The sequence below is a fragment of the Schistocerca cancellata genome, chromosome 6, assembly GCF_023864275.1.
Source record: "Schistocerca cancellata isolate TAMUIC-IGC-003103 chromosome 6, iqSchCanc2.1, whole genome shotgun sequence".
Lineage (NCBI taxonomy): Eukaryota > Metazoa > Arthropoda > Insecta > Orthoptera > Acrididae > Schistocerca > Schistocerca cancellata.
The window spans coordinates 584969047-584986024 of record NC_064631.1 but is presented as its reverse complement, the minus strand read 5'-3'; the positions used below and the strand labels follow the sequence as shown (position 1 = coordinate 584986024).

Below are 16978 nucleotides of genomic sequence, written 5' to 3'. Positions count from 1 at the left end.
CTACACTGTTGCAGTACATTGTGGGTATGTCTTTCTCGGACTGCTGCTCAGTCGAGACTTAAATTAGAATGATCACATGCGAAAAGCTGTAGAAATGGAAGCAGTTGCAAGATGCGTAGGGGGTGACTAAAACCACGTTGCAATTTTACTGTAGCAGCTAGGTTCGGGAAAGGTGACTCGTTTCGAGACATGGGAGCGTCAGAAATATGATTCACATGTGGGTGTGATCGGATGCAGGTATGTGCTTGAATGAAGAGACCTGATTCCAAATGACTGAGATCATTTCTAGCGGACATCGTAAAACTAGAGATCTGAAAAGGTAGTGTGCATTTTTCTTCTTACGACCTCAATCGGCACATCATCTGTTTCTGTTTGCGTTCCTTCTCAATCAGCCATCACCTAACACAGTGGATATATGGCAGAACGTCTGATATGGTATCGAGACAGAATGCGCTAGAAATACTATAGAATTACCTAGATGGGATAGTGTGAGGGAGGCGCAAATACAGCTTACATATGACGTTCCTTAGCAGAAACACTTTCAAAATGGGCTAATTTTATCACTAGGTTGCATCGTGGGCTAGTAATACGTATTCCTACGATCACCGTCACGGTATTTGTCCAGAAAAAAACACCTCATTCAGAGGTAATGTCTTACCTCCATTCGTGAAGCGTGCATAGATTTTAACAGGGATACTTGTGTGCACCTGTAGAACCAAGACCGCTTGTGACAGTAAAATACCGTAGTTGCTGCGATCGAGTTTTTCTTTAACATCTCACCGATTACGTCTCTCTTTCTAGGACTCTCAAGAAAAACGTTACCAACATGCACAAAGATCGTTGATTTTCGGACTGTATTATTTCGTATTGCAAGCAATCATGTATTTACTAAGTATTATATTTAGTAGTAGTAGGGAATGGGTGATATGTTCGCAGTTGAACATCAGGTTTATAAAGTATATGTTTGTAGAAAGGAAATGACCATGTCCACTCGTAAAGATGGTATGGATTTGACTTGGAGTACTGTGATAGCAAAGGGAAGAGTATGTCCAGTCGTAAGGAAGGTACAGATTTTTCTATTTCCAGAGCTACTGCCCACAGCAGGGTGTAATTCTGATACTTCGCTCATTGTCGAATTCCATTCAATTGAGAGCGCGATCATAGCATTTAATTGTAAGTATAATGATAAAACATATATGTGACTGGTTTTCTGGAATAATTCCACATATATGCGTGGGTTGTGGTGGGAATGATTCACGTTCCCCGTTAACGGCAGCAGCTGTTCGAATGCTGAGGCCTGTTGGAGTGTAGGACTGTAGCAATGTATATGAGTTAACTTTGACGTCTCTAGACGATCGAATAGAGAACTAATACTTAGTGTGTGTTGGGCGGCTTTCGTGATCAAGTGGAAATTTGAGAAGATTGTGTATGGAAGTGTGTTTGCGCTGGACTCTTATTCTCTACCATGTAAATTGTTCGGTTAACTGCTTCTGCACATTTCGGGCCTTTTTTCAGTTGAGAGAAGATCGATTCTGGTGTTTTCATGTGGCATGTGGAAGACACGTTTGCCTGTTCTCTAGACATGGGAAAGTAGTTAGTTGGGTTGCAAATTATACAGATGATTTGGAATATGTTAAATTAGCGAGATCGGTATTTGCGGTTGGAGATATCATTTTCCATCTGTTTGTTTCTAGTCAATGGTCTAGAGGACGCTCCACATAGCTAAAGTTTTGGATTTGTAGAGAAATAACTTCGAGTCTATATCTTGGGAATTATGTTGCGTGAGCGATCAGGAGGCTACTGCTGTGTGCTTGATATCGAGAAGTACCGCGATAATCATATAATATTATGGTTGACGATGTGGAAATACTTGTGTTCATGTAATCCCAGAGTTTGGAGATTGGGTAGAAAGGCAAGCAAGCAGACAGGTCTGGACTAGAAACAGTAGCGCGTTTGTATCGATGGGGAAAAAAATGGCTCCGAGCACTATGCAACTTAACTTCTAAGGTCATCAGTCGCCTAGAACTTAGAACTAATTAAACCTAACTAACCTAAGGACATCACACACATCCATGCCCGAGGCAGGATTCGAACCTGCGACCGTAGCGGTCGCTCGGCTCCAGACTGCAGCGCCTAGAACCGCACGGCCACTCCGGCCGGCATCGATGGGGAAAGGAGCCTGTCTTTGCACATCAGTTCTGAGAGTAACTTCGATTCAGTGAGGGCTTTCTGATGTAAAATGAGTGATTTTGTATGGTGTAGGATATGAATTACATGTTTACTACATCAATAGGGTACGCATTGATATATTGCTGAGTAGATCGGTTCCACGCACTAATGTTCAAGCTCCTGGCCCCAGTGGGAGGAGGGTGTGTTTACATATTTGATGATATGTATGGCACTTTGCGAGGTTTAGCTGTCGGTGCAATAGGGCAATGAGTGTAAAATAGTTTATTGTGGCTGAATGCCACCTCTGTAGAAAGAAAGAAAAGGTGGACGCTGCTTCCCTAGGACTGAGGAGTGTAGTGAGGTAAAGTGGGTGTGAGTGCAGGCATATGATAATTTTTTCGGGTGCTGAACAGATATAAAAGATTACTGCACTCTTTGTGTAAGAAGTGTACATATTGGATTGTAAAGTTAATGTGGATAATATTGTGTAAAAGGTGTATATATTCGATTGTAAAGTTAGTGTCGTTTACGTTGTGGCGTGACTAGAGAGGATGACTGTTGTGCTGTGATGAGGGACGTATAGATTGAGAACATAGATGATGGAGTGAGATTTCTCATGTTGAGAATTATGTGCGCTATAGATAATAAAATTGGTTCCGAAAGTACAGCCGTCAAGAGGAGACATTAGCTGTACAACAATGGGTGTCAGACTGTAGCAGCAATGGTAATATTTAATTGTAATTACACTGGTAGATATGTTCCTGTCTTCCAATATTGTTGTGAGTATGGTATGTATTTGATGATCTATAGACAAGTTTAATGATTTTATTGTAATGCACTTTAGAGATCTGTGAAAAATAATTTTACCGATGAAAGTCCCAGAAAGAAGAGGTGGATGGCGCTTGGATACTGGCGACATCACTAATTCGGCGAGTAAATTCGATAAGAGCAAATGATAAAGTTGGATTCATTCACATACATTGTGATGGGATGTGGGAGCCTCTACATAGCTGTGCGAACATTTTCATATGTTGAGAGCAGGATGGGTATCACGTCATGGAGTCGGAATCACAGTAGGTCCGCAAGGAAGATTGCATTGGACGGTATTGTGCATTATTTTCGTAAAGAGGCTCTGTTAGGGCAATAATTTCCGTGCATACAGGCTGAGAGAAGGAAAAAACTACTAGAAAAGCACACATTAAGAACACTACTGGCCATTAAAATTACTACTCCACGAAGATGAATTGCTACAGACACGAAATTTAACCGACAGGAGGAAAATGCTGTGATATGCAAATGGTAAGCTTTCCAGAGCATTCACACAAGGTTGGCGCCGGTGGCGACACCTACAACGTGCTGACATGAGGAAAGTTTCCAACCGATTTCTCATACACAAACAGCAATTGACCGGCGTTGCCTGGTGAAACGTTGTTGTGATGCCTTGTGTAAGGAGGAGAAATCCGTACCATTACGTTTCCGACTTTGATAAAGGTAGGATTCTAGCCTATCGCGATTGCGGTTTATCGTATCGCGACATTGCTGCCCGCGTTGGTCGAGATACAATGACTGTTAGCAGAATATGGAATCGGTGGGTTCAGGAGGGTAATACGGAATGCCGTGCTGGATCACAACAGCCTCGTTTCACTAGCAGTCGAGATGACAGGCATCTTATCCGCATGGCTGTAACGGATCGTGCAGCCATGACTCGATCCCTGAGTCAACAGATGGCGACGTTTGCAAGACAACAACCATCTGCAAGAAACAGTTCGACGACGTTTGCAGCAGCATGGAGTATCAGCTCGGAGACCATGGCTGCGGTTACCCTTGATGCTGCATAACAGACAGGAGCGCCTGTGATGGTGTACTCAACGACGAACCTGGGTGCATGAGTGGCAAAACGTCATTTTTTCGGATGAATCCAAGTTATGTTTATAGCATCATGACGGTCGTATCCGTGTTTGGCGACATCGTGGTGAACGCACATTGGAAGCGTGTATTCGTCATCGCCATACTGGCGTATCACCTGCCGTGATGGTATGGGGTGCCATTGGTTACACGTCTCGGTCACCTCTTGTTCGCATTGACGGCACTTTGAACAGTGGACGTTACATTTCAGATGTGTTACGACCCGAGGCTCTACCCTTCATTCGATCCCTGCAAAACCCTACATTTCAGCAGGATAATGCACGACCACATGTTGCAGGTCCTGTACGGGCTTTTCTGGATACAGAAATTCTTCGACTGCTGCCCTGACCAGCATATTCACCAGATCTCTCACCAATTGAAAATTTCTGCTCGATGGTGGCCGAGCAACTGGCTTGTCACAATGCGCCAGTCACTACTCTTGATGAACTGTGATATCGTGTTGAAGCTACATGGGCACCTGTACCTGTACACGCCATCCAAGCTCTGTTGACTCCACGCCCAGCCGTATCAAGACCGTTATTAGGCCAGAGGTGGTTGGTCTGGCTACTGATTTGGGTCAAATGGCTCTCAGCACTATGGGACTCAACTTCTGGGGTCATTAGTCCCCTAGACTTAGAACTAGTTAACCCTAACTAACCTAGGACATCACACACATCGATGCGCGTGGCAGGATTCGAACCTGCGACCGTATGGGTCTCGCGGTTCCAGACTGCAGCGCCTAGAACCGCACAGCCACTTCGGCCGGCTGGGTACTGATTTCTCAGGGTCTATGCACCCAAATTGCGTGAAAATGTAATCACATGTCAGTTCTAGTATAATATATTTGTCCAATGAATACCCGTTTATCATCTGTTTTTCTTCTTGGTGTAGCAATTTTAATGGCCAGTAGTGTATTTCTAGGGGACTATGGAATTTACTAGAGTTCGACTTGGTTCTTATTTTAGATAGCAATGTGGCTTGAGTATAATATTGAGAACGTTGCTAGATGCGCTTGCGATGGTAAGTAGCTACGCACGGCGAAGCATCAGTCAAACGTCAAGTATGGTCTGTTAGAATGGCTAAGGAGAGAGCAGGTTCTGCTATTCTGGAATGGATTTCTGCAACGTTTTCTCCGGACCGCAGTTAGAGTGATGGTAGCGAGGAAACCCCGACTCGCGCGGCCCTGCTTGGAGTGCCTGCTCTGTAAATAAGCCTTCACCCCTGTCTATCATCAACAGCGCCTACATACAACTCTCGCCTGCGTTCGGCGGCAGTTCGCGGGTGCGCTCCCGCCCGATCACAGCACATGTGTCTAGGTGAACACGTATTTGGATAGGAATCTCTCAGAAATGAAGTATGAATGAAATGTCGCCGCCTCATGCTTGCGGGACCTGGGTTGGGACCTGTGCGTGGTTTGACAGCTGACGACCGCGCTACGTCATTGGGGTTACCTGTGCACTGTCTTGGACAGGGGTTGGCGGAGTGTGCTTGCGCACATTGATTGAATTATTTTGCGAGCAGGTTTGTAGGCTGTGCTATAAGTTATTAGGACAGTTTACGAATACTGAGCGTGTCTAGACATAACTGTGCTGAATTATTTAGGAGGAGTCTGAACGCCAGTACTTAAATTATTTGCGTAAATTAGGAGTTGTTTGCATGTCTGCAGACTGTGTATTGTGACCCCAAGAATAAGATGGCGAGTGTTTTGCATCAGTGTGATAAATATATTCGATCCCTAAATAAAATGTTCGAAACTAAATAGAGTTCACTCCCTCCTTACTCTCTCCAGCAGCCCAGCGGAGTCTGAGTCATTTTCGCGCCATTTTCCTCCTACAGACCACCATCTGGGATTAGGTCACAGGAGGGATGACAGTACCCTGTGGTGGCAGTAATGTGTACTAGGTTAGTTGGAGGCTAGATCTCGTGGTGGAGACACTGATAGCAAAATAAAAACTTATGTCCATGATAGAGAGAGTCGTTTTCCCGCCATTTCGCCCCACCATCTTGGATTATGTCATGCACTATGCGCGTTAATATACGTTAGTGCACGTTAGCCCAAGAACATGGGTTGGTAGGGGGATGTGGCGGTCGGTTGAGGTTCGTGGTGGAGACTTTAACTATTTTATTCCAAGTGCAGGTGGGTGTGGCATTCGCGAAAGTTGATTCCAAGTCCTAGGTTCTATGAAGTCAAATAACGTGACTAATGCAGTAGCCAATAGGAGTGCAGCATTCTAGGGGTGGGGGGTTTGCTAGGTCATGAATGAACAATGGGCTCATAGTGGGAAAATGTGGAACTTCTCATTTCATCATTGAATATTGAAATTGTAAATTCACTTATTGAGTATGATTAAAATTGAAATGGATTTAAGGACATAGGTAATTGAAAGGTTAGATGCGCGATGTTGCTGTCACATGTGTTCAGTTAAATTCGTTAGCATATTTACAGAATATTATGTCCGGCGTGAGTGTAAAGGTCTAGGCTGTGACGTCAGTGGCCGCTTGCTCACGGGCCACTGATATGGCACGTGTCCGGTTATAACGTGCAAGATAGAGAGAGAGAGAGAGAGAGCAGAGGATCTTGTGTCATCACCCGACGTCACAGTAGCGCCCTCTGGTGAGCACGATATGAACTAAGTGAGTTGGGCTCTGGAGCTCGTGATGAACACACTGGGTGTCGCCATCTTGAATAACAGCGATCGCTTCATGATCTGACGTCAGGAGAGCACTCTCTGGTAGCACCGATATGAATTATTCCAGTTGGAGTACAGCTCCAGTGGCGAACACACCTGCTTGAAATTGATTAAATAATAAAGAGAAGTACTTTTTCCCGCTATTTTCTTTGATTAGTAGAGATAAGAGTGGTGTGGTGCATTATTGTGTTGGAATTTGTACTTCGCATCATTTTTCTGGGGGAGGGGGTTATGGTACTTTCCCGCCAAAATTCAAACCTCCCGCCAAAACCCGCCATCTTCATTGACGTCACGGCCGCCATCTTGGATGACGTCATCGACGCCATCTTCGATAACGGTACTTTGGACTTGGACACAGGTTGTCCCAATACTGACCTGTGTAGGAAGGAGACGTTTTGCCAGCCATAGATGGGTCTCTACCGTTTTTGCCTGTGGTGAAGATGGCAGCACTAACTAACTGTGGCAGCGAGATTGTTCAGTGTGTTGATGCCATGTTACTGCTTTTGTCTAGAACAACATTTAACAAACATTATTCGAAGGCTAGAACGTCCTTTTCATTCTACTGCCCATTGTGTGCAGATATGAATCTTCCTGGCAGGTTAAATCTGTGTGCTAGACTGCGACTTGTGCATAGCACCTTTGCCTTTCGTAGGCAACAGCTCTACCGACCTAGCTTCCCTAGCCGACTCACGTTACCTCCTCCCAGTTTTACTACCTCATCTCCTACCTTCGAAACTTCACAGAAGCCATCCTGAAAAACTTGATGAACTAGCACTCATTTCTTCTAGGAGTACTTGTCCTACAATTTTCACAGGAGGGCTCCTGTTAAGTTTAGAAGGTAGGAGATGTACTGCTGGAAGTAAAGCTTGAGCATGCAGGCTCAGTTGGGTATGCGTAGCTCGGTCGGTAGAGCTTTTGCCTACGAAAGACATGGTCCTGTGTTCAGGTCTTGGTCCAACACACATTTTTAATCTGGCAGAAAGTTCCTTTAGTTCGAAGTTTTGTTCGTTATTTATAAAGATAACACATACTTCAATCAATTTATAATATCATAGACCTGCAGCTATCGACAATACCATAACAAAATAGGTAAATTTACTGGATATGTGTATTTGGAGTCAACATTATAAGTTGAAACGTCCCCTTAGAAAAACTTAATGACAGCTGAGCAAAACTGAACGTACTCAGACATTTCGCTCTTTACCTATTCTGGTCAACACTAAACTGACACACAATATTTTTTAGCGCAACGCAATCTGACTTTCAATAATCCCTACAAGAGAATGGCCCTGACTAAATTAACCTATACGTTTCACAAATCACTTACCTCACAAAAATCTTCGTTACTCAAACTACTGCAATACAGCGAGCGCCAATACTGCTAGCTAAATAAAAGATTCAAACGACTGAAGGCACTAACTACTGATAGGCATAGTTAGCAAATGAAAGATTTTGATGGACAACAAACAATGTATTTACCTCAAAAGTGTTCAAAAGTCATAATATATATAGCAGTTCATGACATCCATTCTTACAAATGTACTGTTTCTGATAGACACACGTCCATATCATCCGCTCTCAAAATTCCGCCATTTCTCTCCCCACATCCACCACTGCCGGCGGCTCACCTCCAACTACGCAACGCTACGTGCTGTTAACAGCCAACTGCCCAACACTGCAATAACCAACAACAATGCAAACCAGCCACAGACTGCACGCAGCACAGCCAGTGATTTTCATAGAGACCGCTACGTGGCGGTGGCGTTACCAATATAAGAACCTAAACAGCCTACTTACATAGCCCCCATGATCCCCACAAAAAAATTTTACAAACGGTTTTGGGCAGTGGCCAATACAGATTTTTAAAAAAATTTTCATAGTTACAATAACAAAGAAATCAAATGCACACACTTATCGATACAATGTTGGTCAAAAGCTAAAATTTTCTCACAGTCCATAAAGACAGTCCTGATCATTCATCACAGCAAAATAGCAGTGTTTTTCTCAAAGTCTGAGCAGTAAAAGAAAATGCACACGGAAGTAGTTGATTTCCATGCAGTCTTGAAGAAGTAGTGTTGTCCTTCCAACGGAAAGACAGTGCTGACTCTCGACATGCAGACAGGTAATGGGCCACAACAGAGCAAACCCACCACTGAGTCAGTCGAAGTTTTGAAGAATATTGGTAGGTAGGTCATCACAGAGCAGACCCACTGTAGTCCTTGTAGAGAGTATGGTATTGGTGGGCCATCAAAGGTACAGACCCACTGCAGTCCTTGTAGAAATAATGGTATTGGTGGGTCATCAAAGGTGCAGACCCACTGCAGTCCTTGTAGAGATGGCCAGCAGCCATCTGCTGTGACTGTGCAGGTGCACAATCACCATCGAAGAGTCTTGCGGACAATATAGGAAGTCCATAAACCACCACTTGTGTACTCACAAAACTTTTTGGAATGTCCTTAGAACCAGCAATGCTGTTAACCAGTCCCTTGCTGAATTACCAACACATGTGCAATCACTAGCAGTCCTCTTTTTTTTCACATATTGTGCATATACTATGACCAACAGAAATAGGTGCAGTGAAATGAATGCTTACAAGTTACTTAATTTGATGAACTGGTGTCTATACAATTATAAATTTACAACATAAGAATACAATTACAAAGGTACAAAATACATCATTAAAGAACATAATAGTACAGATAACATTTGTAATAATACGGGCTTTACAAAAGAATAGAAATAGACATATACATCAGTGGTACAGGAATTATGACATTAGTAAATATATAAAATATTGAGAATAGTTTTCGAAACATTAATTTCACACATGAGCATTAAAACAGAACAGAATAAATAATGTCTAAACATCTTTACAAAGAAAGTAACATATTATAAATGAGAATTAAATTTGAGGATAACAGTTTTCCTCCTCATAGTGAATGTAGCTTAGCACTAGAAAAATTCTACAACATAAATCGTATTAGCTAAACACATAAAGACAGGAAAAATACAAATACATAAGAGTACACAAACACATAGCAGAAAAACACAGGAGGAAAGGACAGGGGTTGTTTTCAGTGTAACATGTGATACTGCAGTCCAACCCAAAACTTCATTCCATAGATCTTTCCTCTTATTTCAACATTTTCTCCTGCAAAAAAATCCTATCCAAGCATGCTTTCTGTATTTATATGTTCACATATTTCTTACCTCATTATTTATTATCCATTATCTTACCTCATCGTTTATTTCCAAGAAAATCCTACCTAAACCTGTTGTCCCTAAACCCTAATTTTTGTTCATATCCTCTATCAAAATCCTTTTTTGGCCAAACCATTTTCTTATAGCTTCTCAATGCATTTCATCCAATTCATCACAACTCGTTCTCATATATAGCCTACCCCATCTTAAGCTAAATTAAATCTACTGAGCTCACATATACATGCTAAGGGACGAGGCAATTCAGCAGTACAAAACAATTAACACAAACAGCAATGACAAAAAAATGCAAATTGGCAAAGCAAGCAGCAGTATATCTAAATTAGCAGAGCAAAGCAACATTACAACGAATATGAGCCAATGTGCAGCAACAAGAAAAATAAATCAATAGTAAAACTGGCTTAAGAGAGTAATACAAAGTGAAATTTAGTAGCACTATGCCTGGCAAGCAGCAGCAGCAAATGCAATATCTTATACCTAAACATGACAAAGCTCAAGCAGAAAAAATATTACAGTAAAGATGGCAAATGTCTAATAACTGTGTCAGATCTTAACACTAGAGTGATGCATCACCTTAACTTACTATGTAAGTAGGCTGTTTAGGTTCTTATATTGGTAACGCCACCGCCACATAGCGCTCTCTATGAAAATCACTGGCTGTGCTGCGTGCAGTCTGTGGCTGGTTTGCATTGTTGGTGGCTATTGTTATGTTGGGCAGTTGGCTGTTAACAGCCAACAGGAGGTGAGCCGCCAGCAGTGGTGGATGTGGGGAGAGAAATGGAGGAATTTTGAGAGCGGATGATCTGGACGTGTGTCTATCAGAAACAGTACATTTGTAAGAATGGATGTCATGAACTGCTATATATATTATGACTTTTGAACACTTTTAAGGTAAATACATTGTTTGCTGTCTATCAAAATCTTTCATTTGCTAACTATGCCTATCAGTAGTTAGTGCCTTCAGTAGTTTGAATCTTTTATTTAGCTAGCAGTATTGGCGCTCGCTGTATTGCAGTAGTTTGAATAACGAAGATTTTTATGAGGTAAGTGATTTGTGAAACGTATAGTTTAATTTATTCAGGGCCATTCTCTTGCAGGGATTATTGAAAGTCAGATTGCGTTGCGCTAAAAAATATTGTGTGTCAGTTTAGTGTTGACCAGAATAGGTAAAGAGCGAAATGTCTGAGTACGTTCAGCTTTGCTCAGCTGTCTGAAAAGCAAATAATGTAAGAGGTTTATCAGTACAGTAATTCATTAAGTTTTTCTAAGTTTTTGCAAGTTGCGTAACCGAATCGGTAGATGCAACTGAGTCAATTTTAGCTTGCAAGGTCTCATGATTTTCATGAACAATAGTTTGCAGTTCTTTTATGGCTGCTTCGTGATTCTGTAATGCATTTTCATGCCGCGAGAAAATAGGTTGAAAATGCTCACAAATTTGTGTTTTTACGTCATTACAGACTTTTTGACATTTCGATTCAATGTTATGTAACTCAGTAGTTAAATCTTCACGTGTTTGTTCAAGCGTGGTGTCTAACTTCCGAAGATTTTGTTCCATTTTGTCTAACTTTTGAAGCTTTTGCTGTGTTTGTCTCTGATTTTGTTCCATTGTGTCTAATTTTTGAAGCTTTTGCTGTGTTTGTCTCTGATTTTGTTCCATTTGTTGCATTAATTGCAATAATAATGTATTAGTGTCTGGAATCTGTTTCTCAATGCTTTTTGGCAGTGCCTTTTCACCGGCAACATTCACATTTTGACAAGCAGAAATGTGTCTTGACTCATTTGAGAAAACGGTGAGGACCCAAAACCTGAATCTACAGTATTTGCGAGATTGTGTCCTGTCATTTCGGATTCCTGAGGCGAGCTGTTGCCGACCGATCGATCGATAATGCTTCCCTGTTCACTAATTCTTTCACTGTCTACGCCATTATTTGCCGCACGCTCCATTTCCCTATGCACTATTACCAAATTGCTATTTCGAATGTCTGTTAATTCATTACACAGTGGTGCTGATAAGCTACGCTCGTTGTCACTATTATTTCTCAGTTTACTTTGGAGCGTAGTGTTACGATTTTCACACGCCATTATTGTCACAATATTTCACACGACAACACAGAAAAGCACAATTTGAAGAGCAAAAATAAGGGAACACATTAACATAGCACTGAAAATAATATCTAGTTAATTGCAAGCGCAGCTGCAAAATACTTGGTGCAAATCTACATGCATGCCACAACTCTTTTACTGTACAACAATGAAAGACTGCAACTACAAAGGAGATTCTCTCTACAATTACGCGCTAGCAATAAACAACAGCTACACTAATTACACAAACTACAAGAAAAAATCAGAAGATTCCAGTGAGGTATCCTTGGCTAAGGGTCGACATATGAAACGTCCCCTTAGGAAAACTTAATGAATTACTGTGCTGATAAACCTCTTACCTTATTTGCTTTTCAGACAGCTGAGCAAAACTGAACGTACTCAGACAATTCGCTCTTTACCTATTCTGGTCAACACTAAACTGACACACAATATTTTTTAGCGCAACGCAATCTGACTTTCAATAATCCCTACAAGAGAATGGCCCTGACTAAATTAACCTATACGTTTCACAAATCACTTACCTCACAAAAATCTTCGTTACTCAAACTACTGCAATACAGCGAGCGCCAATACTGCTAGCTAAATAAAAGATTCAAACGACTGAAGGCACTAACTACTGATAGGCATAGTTAGCAAATGAAAGATTTTGATAGACAACAAACAATGTATTTACCTTAAAAGTGTTCAAAAGTCATAATATATATAGCAGTTCATGACATCCATTCTTACAAATGTACTGTTTCTGATAGACACACGTCCAGATCATCCGCTCTCAAAATTCCTCCATTTCTCTCCCCACATCCACCACTGCTGGCGGCTCACCTCCAACTGTGCAACGCTACGCGCTGTTAACAGCCAACTGCCCAACACTACAATAGCCAACAACAATGCAAACCAGCCACAGACTGCACGCAGCACAGCCAGTGATTTTCATACAGAGCGCTATGTGGCGGTGGCGTTACCAATATAAGAACCTAAACAGCCTACTTACAAAGTGGGAGCTGGAATCAATGCCCTCTGAAATGAACTAAAGATAAATCTCACAATCGCTGTGAGATGTGGCAGTGGCACATCTCTGTGTCCATGCTCACCACACTCCTTGTCCATAAATGCGTAAATTTAAATAATGAAACAAGTAACTGGGCAAGTATAAGCAAATGTATCTGTAGAGAAAATTTTATTTGAATAATTTGGATGAAAACCGCAACGTGATCCAAGTTGACGATCATGAGATATTAAAGTTATAATGCAGCTGATTCATCTAAATTCATGAGGGCCAGAAGCGAGCAGGACCCACCATTGTCGCTGAGTAGGGTGGTGGTGGCCGCAAAAGCGAAAGTCACACAGACGTGGGCGAAAGGGTCTGGAAAATTTCAAAGGCCAGGGAATGGCTGCAAACAGTGTCCTAAGCAAAGCTACTGTATGGTCTGCAGCAGCGGATACCCCTTCTTTCTGGTCGGATTGAAGCGTTCAAATCCTATTGTAGTAAAAAGACAGAGGAAAAGTATGATAGGAAAAAGTTACGAATTGTAATAGGAAAGAGAAAAATTGTGGCAGATATCAGTCTGCAAGTGTATCAAAAAAATGGTTCAAATGGCTCTGAGCACTATGGGACTCAACTGCTGCGGTCATAAGTCCCCCAGAACTTGGAACTACTTAAACCTAACTAACCTAAGGACATCACACACATCCATGCCCGAGGCAGGATTCGAACCTGCGACGTAGCGGTCGTGCGGTTCCAGACTGTAGCGCCTTTAACCGCTCGGCCACTCCGGCCGGCCAAATGTATCACATGGAGCTATCGATGGAAGGTATTTTAAGATCAAAAACATTAACAATTCTTAAAGGTGATGGTGTGGCGCCATTGTCGCCCATGACAGGCAGCAGTGTGGTGACACTCCATTGTTCATGGGAATGAGGCTGTAGGCTAAAGTGGTCGTGTGTGATGCGGGAGACAGATTAGTCCTTGCGCATATTATGTAATAAATGTATTTGCAAGTCAGGCTGCATAGAAAATTAATTTTTTGATTTGTGACAAATTCGCAGACAGACAATGTCGGACAATGCGCAGAGCCTATGTCAGTCGTTATGGAAGTACTACACTTCATGTAAGTAAATTGGGTACTTTTAATGATCCGATACTTACTGCATCAGTGAAGTGACATTATCGTCGCTGATGACCATTTGATTGCTGCAGGGAGAGGATTTTGTTATTTTGTGTTCGTTGAGAAAGTGCCAGCGTTTCCCAACTAAACTGGTGACATGGCAGTAAGACCCGTGGGACAGGTACAGATTCTAAAGCATAGCAAAACTGCGGCAGTTCAGTATTGTGCATTCTAGTGCAATAAGATTTTTTACCGCCGCTACATCTACATCTACATCTACATCCATACTCCGCAAGCCACCTGACGGTGTGTGGCGGACGGTATCTTGAGTACCCCTATCGGTTCTCCCTTCTATTCCAGCCTCGTATTGTTCGTGGAAAGAAGAATTGTCGGTATGCCTCTGTGTGGGCTCTAATCTCTCTGATTTTATCCTCATGGTCTCTTCGCGAGATATACGTAGGAGGGAGCAATATACTGCTTGACTCCTCGGTGAAGGTATGTTCTCGAAACTTCAACAAAAGCCCGTACCGAGCTACTGAGCGTCTCTCCTGCAGAGTCATCCACTGGAGTTTATCTATCATCTCCGTAACGCTCTCGCGATTGCTAAATGATCCTGTAACGAAGCGCGCTGCTCTCCGTTGTATCTTCTCTATTTCTTCTATCAACCCTATCTGGTACGGATCCCACACTGCTGAGCAGTATTCAAGCAGTGGGCGAACAAGTGTACTGTAATCTACTTCTTTTGTTTTCGGACTGCATTTCCTTAGGATTCTTCCAATAAATCTCAGTCTGGCATCTGCTTTACCGACGATCAACTTTATATGAAAATTCTGTGGTGTCACCGCCAGACACCACGCTTGCTAGGTGGTAGCCTTTAAATCGGCCGCGGTCCGTTAGTATACGTCGGACTCGCGTGTCGCCACTATCAGTGATTGCAGACCGAGCGCCGCCACACGGCAGGTCTCGAGAGACGTCCTAGCACTCGTCCCAGTTGTACAGCCGACTTTGCTAGCGATGGTTCACTGACAAATTACGCTCTCATTTGCCGAGACGATAGTTAGCATAGCCTTCAGCTACGTCATTTGCTACGACCTAGCAAGGCGCCATTACCAGTTACTATTGATGCTGTAAAACATGTACCGTCAAGAGCGATGTTCACCAATTGTGAATTAAAGTTAAGTATTCCAGAAGTTACGTACGTTCTTTGCTACTATAATTTACCTTGTCCTATTCCAGACCTCACGCCAGCCTGCGTGAGCTTAAACACGTGCCTTTCGGCTTTCCTCCTAGTGGATTGGCTGTCTTGCCAGTCCACTACACATTCCATTTTAAATCACTCCTAATGCGTATTCCCAGATAATTTATGGAATTAACTGCTTCCAGTTGCTGACCTGCTATATTGTAGCTCAATGATAAGGGATCTTTCTTTCTATGTGTTCGCAGCACATTACGCTTGTCTACATTGAGATTCAATTGCCATTCCCTGCACCATGCGTCAATTCGCTGCAGATCCTCCTGCATTTCAGTACAATATTCCATTGTTACAGCCTCTGGATATACCACAGCATCATCTGCAAAAGGCCTCAGTGAACTTCCGATGTTATCCACAAGGTCATTTATGTATATTGTGAATAGCAACGGTCATACGACACTCCCCTACGGCTCACCTGAAATCACTCTTACTTCGGAAGATTTCTCTCCATTGAGAATGACATGCTGCGTTCTGTTATCTACGAACTCTTCAATTCAATCACACAATTGGTCTGATAGTCCATATGCTCTTACTTTGTTCATTAAACGACTGTGGGGAACTGTATCGAAAAAAGCCGACCCTCAGCCAGACGTGGCCCGGGAACGGAACCCATGGACCGCAATGTGCGTTCGAAACGTCGATGTTCATGTGTCCTGCAGTTCACATGTCGACGCGCAATTTGCTGCGTTCTTCATCGACCCACGAGCCGAGTGATCCACCGTCCTGGGTTCTCGTCGCGAACCCATGTGTTTTGTTTCGTTTGACACTAAAAAGGTAACAAGTCAAAGCTACGTAAAATACGAGTGGGATAAGGGAATGGGTTATAACTGATAATAGTGGTCTTCATTAGGAACAAGTAGGGCGCTATTTATTCTTAATAAAAAGGGCTCCTCCCCATGAACCATGGACCTTGCCGTTGGTGGGGAGGTTTGCGTGCCTCAGCAATACAGATAGCACCCATAACGGAGAGGTGGGTGTCTATTGATAGGCCAGGCAAACGTGTGGATCCTGAAGAGGGGCAGCAGCCTTTTCAGTAGCTGTAGGGGCAACAGGTCCGAATGATTGATTGAACTGGCTTTGTAATATCAACCAAAACAGCACTGTTGTGCTGGTACTGCAAACGGCTGAAAGCAAGGGGAAGATACAGCCGTAATTTTTCCCGAGGGCAAGCAGCTTTACTGTATGGTTAAATGATGATGGCGTCCTCTTGCGTAAAACATTCCAGAGGTAAAATAGTCCCCCACTCGGATCTCCGGAGGACATCGTTATCAGGAGAAACAAAACTTGCGTTCTAAGAATCGGAGCGTGGAACGTCGGACCCCTTAATCTGGCAGGTAGAATAGCAAATTTAAAAAGGGAAATGGATAGTTTAAAGTTAGGGATAGTTAGAATTCGTGAAGTTCGGTGGCATGAGGAACAAGACTTCTGGTCAGGTGAATACAGGGTTATAAATACAAAATCAAACAGCGGTAATTCAGGAGTAGCTTTCATAAGCAATAAAAAAATAGGAACGCGTATAAGTTACTACGAACAGC

General features: G+C 42.7%; 1 non-coding gene across 1 annotated transcript; it reads right to left on the bottom strand.

The window, feature by feature from the left end:
* Positions 1 to 16018: 16018 nt before the first annotated feature.
* Positions 16019 to 16173, bottom strand: LOC126090299 (5.8S ribosomal RNA). The gene has a single exon (XR_007521154.1). It is a non-coding gene; the product is annotated as a 5.8S ribosomal RNA (ribosomal RNA).
* Positions 16174 to 16978: the final 805 nt, after the last annotated feature.